Raw genomic sequence first — 14,484 nt, forward strand, 5'->3', positions numbered from 1 at the left:
CTATTTTCTTTTTGTATCAGTCACAAATTCTGTGTTAAGCCATTGCCACACTGAACTGTGTGTAGTGCTTTTTGTGGAAGATCTCAAAACTTTGCAGCAGAAAATTCACAGGTTTCTATTAAAGAGCCTTGCGTACTTTGACCTCTCCTCCACAATACACCATATTGGACTCACACATGCAACACTGGTCTGGCATAAAAGATATCAATAAAGGACATCATGGGCTTCATTCAATTCTTACATTGCTCTTTCGAAAAGAAAGATCAATGCTGATTAGTTGCAAGTGGTAACATCAAAAGTTATACTTTGAGAATTAGGCAAGATAAACGTCATTCAAACCAAAATGGGAAATGAGGTTGGTTTTTATTGTCTACCCTGTGTTAATAAAATGGTGGGCTACAGTTTTTCTTCACTCAATGAAACATAAATGATAGCTAAAAATGATACAGTTCTTGTTTCTTGCTTTTTACATCTAGACTTTTAATGGATACAGTGATGCATAAAAGTTTGTGAACCCTTCAGAATTTTGCATATTTCTGCATAAATTTGACCTAAAACTAGATGTGATTTTTAGATCAGATTTTCACACAACTATTAAAAATAAATAAGAAGAAACAAATCCCACAAATGAATCAAAAATAATAAAATTTGTATGTGGAAAATGTTCCAATATCATATGTTTGTGAGTGGTAAAAGTATGTGAACCTCCAAGATAAAGGCAAAATTAATGTCTGGTGTTTTTAATTAATCTGATGACAATCAGGCGTGAGTGGTTGACCTGTTTTATTTTTTATTTTTTTAAAGAAAAAACTGATCTATCAAAGTTTGATCTTTGGAACACCTTTGTGGAAGTGTATTACAACCGAAGGAGATTTCTGAGGACTTCAGAACAAGAGTTGTTGATGCTGATCAGGTTGGAAAAAATTACAAAACTATCTCTAAAGAGTTTGGACTCCAGCTATCCACGGTCAGATAGATTGTTTACAAATGGAGGAAATTTGAGAGCATTATTACCCTCCTCTTGAGTGGTTGTCTAACAGAGATCATTCCAAGACCAAGGTGTTTAATAGTCCGTGTGGCCACAATGGAACCAAAGGTGACTAGTGATGAGCGAATATACTCATTACTTAAGATTTCTCGAGCACGCTCGGGGGTCCTCCGAGTATTTTTTAGTGCTCGGAGATTTAGTTTTTCTTGCCGCAGCTAAATGATTTACATCTGTTAGCCAGCATCAGTACATGTGGGGATTCCTTAGCAACCAGGCAACCCCCACATGTACTTATGCTGGCTATCAGATGTAAATCATTCAGCTGCGGCAAGAAAAACTAAATCTCCGAGCACTAATAATTATAATTTTTTTTGTTTACATAGCACAAACATATTCGGCAGCACTTTACAATTAAGCGGGGACATGTACAGACAATAAATTCAATACAAGTTAAGACAATTTAAACAGTGACATTAGGGGTGAGATCCCTGCTCGCAAGCTTACAATCTACAGGGAAATAGCGGGACAATAGGTGAAAAGTGCTTGTTATGTCAAGTCTGGCAATTATATTAAATAGGGATTTTCATATAAAGCTGCATGATCCGGTCATCAGCCCGTGTGTTTAAGTGCAATAGTCAAGTATCAAGTGCAGTTATCATGTGCATGGAGGGTGTGGAGACAGATGAATAGTAGGGTGCAGATTCAGAATAATATTTGGAAGGAGGGAACAGGGCAAAGTTAGTTTACTGAGTAGTTGAAGTGGTAGGCTTGGTTGAAGAGATGGGTTTTTAACCCCTTTCTGCCATATGACGTACTATCCCGTTGAGGTGGGGTGGGCCCGTATGACCACAGATGGGATAGTACGTCACACGCGATCAGCCTCGCTCACGGGGGGAGCGTGGCCGATCGCAGCCGGATGTCAGCTGCCTATCGCAGCTGACATCCGGCACTATGTGCCAGGAGCGGTCACGGACCGCCCCCGGCACATTAACCACTGGCACACGGCGATCAAACATGATCGCGGTGTGCCGGCGGTGCAGGGAAGCATCGCGCAGGGAGGGGGCTCCCTGTGGGCTTCCCTGAGACCCCCGCAGCAACATGATGTGATTGCGTTGCTGCGAACGTCTCCTACCTCCCTCCCTGCAGCAGGCCCGGTTCCAATATGGCCGCTGCATCCGGGTCCTGCAGGAAGGGAGGTGGCTTACCAAATGCCTGCTCAGAGTAGGCGCTTGGTAAGGCTGCAGTGCTCTGAGACAGATCGGTGATCTGACAGAGTGCTGTGCAAACTGGCAGATCACCGATCTGTGATGTCCCCCCTGGGACAAAGTAAAAAAGTAAAAAAAAAATTTCCAAATGTGTAAAAAAAAAAAAAGAAAAAAATTCCTAAATAATGAAAAAATATATATATTATTCCCATAAATACATTTCTTTATCTAAATAATAAAAAAAACAATAAAAGTACACTTATTTAGTATCGCCGCGTCCGTAACGACCCGACCTATAAAACTGGCCCACTAGTTAACCCCTTCAGCCAACACTGTAAGAAAAAGAAAAAAAACGAGGCAAAAAACAACGCTTTATTATCATACCACCGAACAAAAAGTAGAATAACACGCGATCAAAAAAACAGATATAAATAACAATGGTACCGCTGAAAATGTCATCTTGTCCCGTAAAAAACAAGCTGTCATACAGCATCATCAACAAAAAAATAAAAAAGTTATAGTCCTCAGAATAAAGCGATGCAAAAATAATTATTTTTTCTATAAAATAGTTTTTATCATATAAAAGCGCCAAAACATAAAAAAAGATATAAATGAGATATCGCTGTAATCGTACTGACCCAAATAATAAAACTGCTTCATCAATTTTACCAAACGCGGAACGTTATAAACGCCTCCCCCAAAAGAAATTCATGAATAACTGGTTTTTGGTCATTCTGCCTCACAAAAATCGGAATAAAAAGCGATCAAAAAATATCACGTGCCTGAAAATGTTACCAATAAAAATGTAAGCTCGTCCCGCAAAAAACAAGACCTCACATGACTCTGTGGACCAAAATATGGAAAAATTATAGCTCTCAAAATGTGGTAACGCAAAAAATATTTTTTGCAATAAAAAGCATCTTTCAGTGTGTGACGGCTGCCAATCATGAAAATCCGCTAAAAAACCCGCTATAAAAGTAAATCAAACGCCCCTTCATCACCCCATTAGTTAGGGAAAAATTTTAAAGTATTTATTTCCATTTTCCCATTAGGGCTAGGGCTAGGGTTAGGGTTAGGATTAGCGCTAGGGTTAGGGCTAGGGCTAGGGTTAGGGTTAGAGTTAGGGCTAGGGTTAGGGCTAGGGCTAGGGTTAGGGTTAGGGCTAGGGTTAGGGCTAATGTTAGGGTTAGGGCAAGGGTTAGGGCTAGGGCTAGGGCTGGGGTTAGGGTTAGGGTTGGGGCTAGGGTTAAGGCTACAGTTAGGGTTGGGGCTAAAGTTACAGTTAGGGTTTAGATTACATTTACGGTTGGGAATAGGGTTGGGATTAGGGTTAGGGGTGTGTCAGGGTTAGAGGTGTGGTTAACCCTGACACACCTAACCCTAATCCCAACAGTAACCCTAACCACACCTCTAACCCTGACACACCCCTAACCCTAATCCCAACCCTATTCCCAACCGTAAATGTAATCTAAACCCTAACTGTAACTTTAGCCCCAACCCTAACTGTAGCCTTAACCCTAGCCCCAACCCTAGCCCTAACCCCAGCCCTAGCCCTAGCCCTAACCCTAGCCCTAACCCTAGCCCTAACCCTAACCTTAGCCCTAACCCTAGCTCTAACCCTAACCCTAACCCTAGCCCTAGCCCTAACCCTAGCCCTAACCCTAACCCTAACCCTAGCCCTAGCCCTAACCCTAGCGCTAATCCTAACCCTAACCCTAGCCCTAGCCCTAATGGGAAAATGGAAATAAATACTTTACAACTGCATGTCAATGCCCTATAAATAAGGGGAAAATAAGGTAGGCTGTATATCAGTAGAAAACCGATAGGGCTCAGTACCCACCCAGGGTGTGCACCACCATGACTGTGAAAAAGACACGTCAGCAACAAAATTCAATTACGTCCACTCAGGACGATACAGTATTGCTTATAAATATCACAGTTCACTAAAAATTGGTTACCGAGTGTCGCACCACAGTCCAAAATTAGGTCTTGAAATAACCATGGTCCATTAAATAGTAGTTATGGACTTGCGACTATTAATAGGGCAACACATAAATTATAATGGTATCTAAGTCCCTAAGGGATGCTTGTCCTAAAATATAACCAAGCTGGTAATTTGTGACAAGACAATATAGTGCCTATGAGGTATTTGTATAAAGGTGAAATACGCCCAAAAGAGCTCGTATATTACCTGCAGTCATGGTGTAACCCCGGATGGTGGTCCCATAGCGCACCTCGACACGCGTTCACTGCCCCCACTGTTTCATCAGGAGGTTATGGGTAACATGTTTGTCCAGCTATTTACACTACTCCTATAATCATATGTCCCAAAATCAGCTGTTAACGGCGCGCCTCCGCCATGTTGCATCGCGGGGAGGGGACGGCGCTCAAGGATCGCATCACATGGGCACGTGACCTGGTCACATGACCGGATCCATAACCATGCCGACACGACACCATGAAGAGCAGCCGCCCATCTCACCGAGAGGCAGCTCATGCGCGGTGCGCGCTCCAGCCTCTAACCCTGGGTTATTAATGTGAGTGTCTCTATAAATTACAAGAATAAACAGCCAGCGATCTATTAGACAGCATCCAATCTATCTGCATGTTCACAGATCCCTCGGAAATTACATCCACAGGGAGATATGACAGAGGACTGCCCCTAAGTAAAAAGTAAATTACCACAGCAAAAATACAAATAAATTCAGGAGTAATGGTTCACAAAATTCTGACACTCATAGATATATGTCATATTGGATCACTTTTCACAATAAATAAGACATACTAATATTTTTTACTTCAAAGTCATTCAGGAACACTCCCACCTAATTCTCGAGATGTGCCCATGGGACACCAAATGATTTCCATACTATAACACAAAAAATGTTAACCGCTATCACCCTGAAATATCGAAAATAGATCAATATGTGCAATAAGGTTTTGGATTGAAATTATTTAATCTTTTCATACTAATGCAAAGCCAGAAGCTGTGGGCGATAAGTCATTGGACTCAATGGAAAAACTGAAAAAAATTGGAAAAACTTTAATATCTACTATTTGCATTCACCTTGTAACTTTGAATGTGTCAGGCTTTGCCCAGGAATCCTTCATAACTCATACGCAGCCCAGGAACTAAGCGAGCATGTGACAAACAAATGGATAATATAAAGGGGGAAGGAGGTGTTATTTATGTTTTTTTATCATTTGTTTTTTAATTCATTTCATTAGAAATGCACATAGGATCGAACAAGAACAAATTCCGCCATTTCTTCAGACTATATGTCACTGCTAAAGTAGAGTTTTCAAGCAAACGTTAACATTTAAAAAAAAAGTCAAAAATGATTAATCAAAACCGACATGCCAATAAAACATTGAATATTCAAGTAAATAACAATGAGAAGCACAGTGAAAAAGCATGAAACCAAAAAGCACAAAACAAAAAAATACTAAGAACAATGAACAGGTAAAGAATAACAGAGAACGTGTTATTTATACAAAATCACACCCCCTTGTTAATCCCGTTAGTACTTTTCATCGTAATTTGTTTATTTAATAGATTTTTTTCTTTATAAAATGTAATATTCATTTCTGCCACAGGATGTCAGTAGATTATTGTTACAAATTTCTTAAGAAAAAGAAGAAAATATATGTGTGCCCGAGAATATTTGTATAGTCTAAACAAGCCGAGATGTGCGAGTTATGTTACATTTTGAGAGGTTAAGAGTTAAGCCATATTTTGAAATTCATTTTTTATATTTGTCCAATATAAGTGACTGAAAAATACGAAAACAAAAACATAAAACAAAACAAAACGGAAAATAAAAAAATTCACTCTTTAACCCCTTTGCAACATTTGTTACTTAGTTTATTTCATGGTTGGGAAGGGGTTCCCACAAAATGAAGTAAGTTTACTTCACGGCGATTATGTGGGCACAGGAGCTATAAATTACTCCGAGCTCCGTCTGTCACTGCCAGAATCGGTGCTCGCACTGCCCCGGGACACTTAGCCTCTAAATGCCATGATCAATAATGATTGCAGCATTTAAAAGCTGGGAAAGGGAGGGGGCTCGATTGTTGTCATGGCAACCCGAGGTCATCATGATGGCCTCCCGGGCAACCAGCTATGGCAGGCCATACCGGGAGCATGGTCTAAGAGGCTTCTAACAGCACTAACAGGAATAATGTATTGCAGTTCTGGTGTATTGCAAGGCATTATACCAGTGATCAGAATAATAAAGGTTAACATCACATAGAGGGATTATGGAAAAAAGTTAAAAAAAAATTTTAAAAATGAATTTGAAAAAATACTTTTCAAAAATTATAAAATAAGCAAAAAAATGAAAAGCAAAATAAAACAATAAATAGGCATATTTATGTAAACAAACAAAATACCCATATCGCTGTGTCCGGAAGGACCCGACTTATAACACTGTCATGCTATTTAACTCCTTCAGTGAACACCATAAAAAATTAATAAGAGCGATCAGTAACAGTTTTGCGCATCTCTGAAAAGAAGGACAGCACTGGACAGAGGCCAGACGGAATCTAGAGTAACTCTGCTGCCTCATTATAGTGAATGGATCCCTTGGGGGGGCTTCATCTGAATCATGTCACGCGGAGATTTAGATGGAAACCTCGATGTAAGTGCTCAGTGAAGAGCGCAGGATAATCATGATCCAAAATGTTATGTAAAATGTTTCCATGAAAAGCCTAATCTGTTTACAGAAATATAGGGGGCTTCCATGTTACTGGTAGTACAAAAGACTCTGGAAAAGCGAAATGGCTCCTCACCCCCCAAAGAAATTCAGGAAATTCTGCACTCCTAAATCCAAATGCCCCCCTCCCTTCTGAGCCCCAGGGTGCCTAAACAACATTTAGCTTCCACATATTGGCATTTCTGTAGCGATCAGAGACCACTTAACTTACAGGTGCATGTCTCCAGAAGCATGAGCTGGGCACTACACTGTACCGGGCACTACAATGTATTGGCACTGAACTGGCAAATTTGCAATTTTCATTCAGCAACATCCACTGCTATTTATTTCTCTAAAACACCCATGGAGACAAAATTCTCACTACACCTGTAGATACATTCCTAGATGGGTGTAATTTCCAAAATGGGGTCACTTGAAGGGGGATTCCGCTCTTCTGAAACTTAAAAGCTCTGTACATGGAGTCCACAAACTATTCTATGATAATTAGTTCTCTAAGTCTATGTGCACACGTTGCCGATTTGTTGCAGATCCGCAGTGCTTTTTCTGCATGGAATTGCATCAAATCCGCAAAGGATTGCTCAAGCACAGTTAATCAATGGGAATACAGAATTGCTGTGCACATGCTGTGGAAAGTTCTATCCTGATTCGAAACGTTTTATTTTTTGCAGCATGTTAAGTCATTTTGCCGATCTCCAGTATTTCTGCACCCATTGACTTACTTTGAGTCAGTCAAATCCGCAGCCAAACCGCAGGTGTAAAAAGGTTTGGAGATTTGCTGTGGATTTGCGTGCCAAAAATGCTGCAGAAAGAAAATTATGTCAGAAGGATGAAGAGTGTGTGGGCAGAGAATATGTGTGTGGGTGGAGAATACGTGTGAGCTGAGAATATGTGCTTGTCTGTCTGTGTCTATCTGCCGGTGTCTGTGTGTGTCTGCGTCTGTCTGTCTGCATGTGTCTGTGTGTGCGTCTGTCTGCAGGTGTCTGCATCTGTCTACGGGTGTGTGTGTGTGTCTGTCTGCGGGTGTGTTTTTTTCTGTCTGCAGGAGTGTGTGTGTGCATCTGTCTGCAGGTGTCTGCTTCTGTCTGTGGGTGTCTGTGTATGTGTGTGTGTGTGTGTGTGTGTGTGTGTGTGTACCCACGCATCATCTGATGGGACTCCTACTCCCATCTGGCTATGTCTTCTGTCACACATAGCAGTGACAGCATGAGACGATGATGGGAGAGTAGTCCCATCATCTGGCACCTGTGTTCAATTGTAAAAAAATAAAAACATTTACCATATATACTCAAGTATAAGCCAACCCAAGTATATGCCGACCCGAGTATAAGCCGACCCCCCCCTAATTTTGCCACAAAAAACTGGGAAAACTTAATGACTCGAGTATAAGCCTAAGGTGGGAAATGCAGCAGCTACCGGTAAATGTCAAAAGTAAAAATAGATACCAATAAAAGTAAAATTAATTGAGACATCAGTAGGTTAAGTGTTTTTGAATATCCATATTGAATCAGGAGCCCCATATAATGCTCCATAAAGATTATGATGGCCCCATAAGATGCTCCATATTAAAATATGCCCCATATAATGCTGCATAAAGGTTAATAATGGCCTCATAAGATGCTCCATTTGCCCAATATAATAGGGTTGAGCGACCTTGACCTTTTTAGAGTCGAGCCGTGTTTCGCGAAACCCGACTATCTTAGAAGTCGAGTCGAGTCGCCCGAAACACGAAACCCAATGCAAGTCAATGGGGGCGCATAGTCGGCAGTGAGTGGAGGCCAGGAAAACACCTACACTGCCCATTTTAATGGCAAAAACATCCATTCTTGTTAAAGAAGCTTGTCAATCGTAATTTACCTTATAATAATTGGAAGGCATTTGAAATTGGGGGTCATTTGGCTAAAGTTGTGGGGGGTAGGGCTGGTTCAAGTAATTAGTGGGCCCAGTAAATCTGGACCACGTCACGGCAGTGGAGCAGGGAGAGGTAAGTATTTAAACTTTGCAAGTGCTGTGATCCTGAGCAAGCAGGGGGGGCCCACTCGTTGGCATTGGCACTGGCACAGGGCCCCTCAAAGTACAGCGGTGTGTTTGCACGGCGGGGGCGCCTCCCACCGGCAGCAACACTTTTGCGTACTATGAGAGGCCCTGTGCCAGTGACGTCGCCAACTAGTATTCCTCCCCCCACCTGATGAAGGAACCTGCACTTTCATCTGCACCTTCCTCTTTGTCCCCGTGTAAGGTGGTATGGTATGCGGGAAGAGGAACCTGACTTTCAGCAGGGTCACAATCTTGCTGTGTAGCGTGCATGGGGAATTTTGCGTTATGGGTCAATGTACCAGCAGACTCATCTATCACTGGCTGGGCAATGGGCAGGATGAGGAGGAAACACAGATATAGGCCCAAAGAATAAAGTGGGCTAAATGCAGTTCAAAATTGGTAACACAGGACTAATCAGGGGGCATTTCAGTGGAGGACAACTGGAATGAGAGGCTGACACAGAGAGTAGGCCGAAATCAGTAAGTAGTCGAAATGCAGTTCAAAATTGGCAACAGTAGTAAACAGGCGGCACAGCTTTGTTCAGTGGAGGAGAACAGCAAGGAGTGGCAGACACCGATAGTAGGCCCCAACCCAACTAGTAGGCCAAATGCAGTCTAACATTAACAACTACTTAACGAGCGCCTGAAAACGGAATTTCAGGACAGGAAACCAGGAGAACAGCAAGGAGCGGCAGACACCGATAGTAGGCCCCAACCCAACTAGTAGGCCAAATGCAGTCTAACATTAACAACTACTTAACAAGAGCCTGAAAATGGAATTTCAGGACAGGAAACCAGGAGAACAGCAAGGAGTGGCAGACACCGATAGTAGGCCCCAAACCAACTAGTACGCCAAATGCAGTTGTTCCATTTAACTACAATTTAATGAGAGCCTGAAGATAGAAGTTCAGGAAAGGCAACCTGGAGAACACCTTGGAGTGGAACACACCATCTCTCTACACCCCATACCCAATTTGTAGGCCTAATGCAGTGTAGTTTTCAACAACTACTAAACGAGAGTCGGAAGATCGAAGCAATGTGGACGAAACCTGGGGAACACCTTGGAGTGTAACACACCGTCTCTCTACACCCCATACCCAATTTGTAGGCCTAACGCAGTGTAGTTTTCTACAACTACTAAACGAGAGTCGGAAGACCGAAGCAATGTGGACGAAACCTGGGGAACACCTTGGAGTGGAACACACCATCTCTCTACACCCCATACCCAATTTGTAGGCCTAATGCAGTGTAGTTTTCTACAACTACTAAACGAGAGCATGAAGATCGAAGCAATGGAGAGGAAACCTGGGGAACACCTTGGAGTGGAACACACCATCTCTCTACACCCCATACCCAATTTGTAGGCCTAATGCAGCGTAGTTTCCAACAACTACTAAACGAGAGCATGAAGATCGAAGCTCAGGAAAGGCAACCTGGAGAACACCTTGGAGTGGAACACACCATCTCTCTACACCCCATACCCAATTTGTAGGCCTAATGCAGCGTAGTTTCCAACAACTACTAAACGAGAGCATGAAGATCGAAGCAATGGAGAGGAAACCTGGGGAACACCTTGGAGTGGAACACACCATCTCTCTACACCCCATACCCAATTTGTAGGCCTAATGCAGCGTAGTTTCCAACAACTACTAAACGAGAGCATGAAGATCGAACCAATGGCGATGAAACCTGGGGAACACCTTGGAGTGGAACACACCATCTCTCTACACCCCATACCCAATTTGTAGGCCTAATGCAGCGTAGTTTCCAACAACTACTAAACGAGAGCATGAAGATCGAAGCAATGGAGAGGAAACCTGGGGAACACCTTGGAGTGGAACACACCATCTCTCTACACCCCATACCCAATTTGTAGGCCTAATGCAGCGTAGTTTCCAACAACTACTAAACGAGAGCATGAAGATCGAAGCAATGGAGAGGAAACCTTGGGAACACCTTGGAGTGGAACACACCATCTCTCTACACCCCATACCCAATTTGTAGGCCTAATGCAGCGTAGTTTCCAACAACTACTAAACGAGAGCATGAAGATTGAAGCTCAGGAAAGGCAACCTGGAGAACACCTTGGAGTGGAACACACCATCTCTCTACACCCCATACCCAATTTGTAGGCCTAATGCAGCGTAGTTTCCAACAACTACTAAGCGAGAGCATGAAGATTGAAGCTCAGGAAAGGCAACCTGGAGAACACCTTGGAGTGGAACACACCATCTCTCTACACCCCATACCCAATTTGTAGGCCTAATGCACCGTAGTTTCCAACAACTACTAAACGAGAGCATGAAGATTGAAGCTCAGGAAAGGCAACCTGGAGAACACCTTGGAGTGGAACACACCATCTCTCTACACCCCATACCCAATTTGTAGGCCTAATGCAGCGTAGTTTCCAACAACTACTAAACGAGAGCATGAAGATTGAAGCTCAGGAAAGGCAACCTGGAGAACACCTTGGAGTGGAACACACCATCTGTCTACACCCCATACCCAATTTGTAGGCCTAATGCAGCGTAGTTTCCAACAACTACTAAACGAGAGCATGAAGATTGAAGCTCAGGAAAGGCAACCTGGAGAACACCTTGGAGTGGAACACACCATCTCTCTACACCCCATACCCAATTTGTAGGCCTAATGCAGCATAGTTTCCAACAACTACTAAACGAGAGCATGAAGATTGAAGCTCAGGAAAGGCAACCTGGAGAACACCTTGGAGTGGAACACACCATCTCTCTACACCCCATACCCAATTTATAGGCCTAATGCAGCGTAGTTTCCAACAACTACTAAACGAGAGCATGAAGATTGAAGCAATGGAGAGGAAACCTGGGGAACACCTTGGGGAGGCAGACACCGTTAGTAGGCCCTACCAAAGTTGTACACCCAATGCAGTTTTAAAATTCCTAGAGGCTGAAAACAAGACTATTGACGCTCAGCTTTTTTCAAAGGAACACAGCTGAATTGAGTGGCGCAGACAGACACAGGTAGTAGGACTCAAACCAAAAATGTGGCTCACTGCAGCAGAAAAAAGTTACAGGGGTACACAAGCTGCAGTGCTCTGGGCAGTGGAGGACAATTTCAATAGTGAACCACAGACAGACTTTGTACGCCTACAATTAAAAAAAGGATGCTCTATGCAATTATAAATAGGTTCTAGGGGTACACGGGCAGCAGTGGTGTGGTCAGTGGAGGCCTAGTGGAAGGAGTGACCGCAGACAGGCATCGAAGGCCTAAAATAATAACACATGGCTGTAGGCAATTTTAAATTGGTTCCAGGGGTACACGGGCAGCAGTGGCCTGGTCAGTGTAGTAGTAGTAGTAGAAAGAACGGACCGCAGACAGGCATCGAAGGCCTAAAATAAAAAAAAATTGGGCTGGCTGTAGGCAATTTTAAATTGGTTCCAGGGGTACACGGGCAGCAGTGGTGTGGTCAGTGGAGGCATATTGTAAGGAGTGACCGCAGACAGGCATCGAAGGCCTAAAATAATAACACATGGCTGTAGGCAATTTTAAATTGGTTCCAGGGGTACACGGGCAGCAGTGGTGTGGTCAGTGGAGGCCTAGTGGAAGGAGTGACCGCAGACAGGCATCGAAGGCCTAAAATAAAAAAATTGGGCTGGCTGTAGGCAATTTAAAATTGGTTCCAGGGGTACACGGCAGCAGTGGTGTGGTCAGTGGAGGCCTAGTGGAAGGAGTGACCGCAGACAGGCATCGAAGGCCTAAAATAATAACACATGGCTGTAGGCAATTTTAAATTGGTTCCAGGGGTACACGGGCAGCAGTGGCCTGGTCAGTGTAGTAGTAGTAGAAAGAACGGACTGCAGACAGGCATCGAAGGCCTAAAATAAAAAAATTGGGCTGGCTGTAGGCAATTTTAAATTGGTTCCAGGGGTACACGGGCAGCAGTGGTGTGGTCAGTGGAGGCATATTGTAAGGAGTGACCGCAGACAGGCATCGAAGGCCTAAAATAATAACACATGGCTGTAGGCAATTTTAAATTGGTTCCAGGGGTACACGGGCAGCAGTGGTGTGGTCAGTGGAGGCCTAGTGGAAGGAGTGACCGCAGACAGGCATCGAAGGCCTAAAATAAAAAAATTGGGCTGGCTGTAGGCAATTTTAAATTGGTTCCAGGGGTACACGGGCAGCAGTGGTGTGGTCAGTGGAGGCATATTGTAAGGAGTGACCGCAGACAGGCATCGAAGGCCTAAAATAATAACACATGGCTGTATGCAATTTTAAATTGGTTCCAGGGGTACACGGGCAGCAGTGATGTGGTCAGTGGAGTCCTAGTGGAAGGAGTGACCGCAGACAGGCATCGAAGGCCTAAAATAAAAAAATTGGGCTGGCTGTAGGCAATTTTAAATTGGTTCCAGGGGTACACGGCAGCAGTGGTGTGGTCAGTGGAGGCCTAGTGGAAGGAGTGACCGCAGACAGGCATCGAAGGCCTAAAATAATAACACATGGCTGTAGGCAATTTTAAATTGGTTCCAGGGGTACACGGGCAGCAGTGGCCTGGTCAGTGTAGTAGTAGTAGAAAGAACGGACTGCAGACAGGCATCGAAGGCCTAAAATAAAAAAATTGGGCTGGCTGTAGGCAATTTTAAATTGGTTCCAGGGGTACACGGGCAGCAGTGGTGTGGTCAGTGGAGGCATATTGTAAGGAGTGACCGCAGACAGGCATCGAAGGCCTAAAATAATAACACATGGCTGTAGGCAATTTTAAATTGGTTCCAGGGGTACACGGGCAGCAGTTTTGTGGTCAGTGGAGGCCTAGTGGAAGGAGTGACCGCAGACAGGCATCGAAGGCCTAAAATAAAAAAATTGGGCTGGCTGTAGGCAATTTTAAATTGGTTCCAGGGGTACACGGGCAGCAGTGGTGTGGTCAGTGGAGGCATATTGTAAGGAGTGACCGCAGACAGGCATCGAAGGCCTAAAATAATAACACATGGCTGTAGGCAATTTTAAATTGGTTGCAGGGGTACACGGGCAGCAGTGGTGTGGTCAGTGGAGGCCTAGTGGAAGGAGTGACCGCAGACAGGCATCGAAGGCCTAAAATAAAAAAATTGGGCTGGCTGTAGGCAATTTTAAATTGGTTCCAGGGGTACACGGGCAGCAGTGGTGTGGTCAGTGGAGGCCTAGTGGAAGGAGTGACCGCAGACAGGCATCGAAGGCCTAAAATAATAACACATGGCTGTAGGCAATTTTAAATTGGTTCCAGGGGTACACGGGCAGCAGTGGCCTGGTCAGTGTAGTAGTAGTAGAAAGAACGGACCGCAGACAGGCATCGAAGGCCTAAAATAAAAAAATTGGGCTGGCTGTAGGCAATTTTAAATTGGTTCCAGGGGTACACGGGCAGCAGTGGTGTGGTCAGTGGAGGCATAGTGGAAGGAGTGACCGCAGACAGGCTTCGAAGGCCTAACATAACAAAAATGTCAATACAATGGTATTGTCAGTGGCAGGCATTGAAGGATGTCAGCACATAGACTAAACATTGGTGGAGCTGTGAGATAATTTTGCAAGTGGTAGAG

Source organism: Ranitomeya imitator, chromosome 6 (assembly GCF_032444005.1).
Source record: "Ranitomeya imitator isolate aRanImi1 chromosome 6, aRanImi1.pri, whole genome shotgun sequence".
Taxonomy (NCBI): Eukaryota; Metazoa; Chordata; class Amphibia; order Anura; family Dendrobatidae; genus Ranitomeya; species Ranitomeya imitator.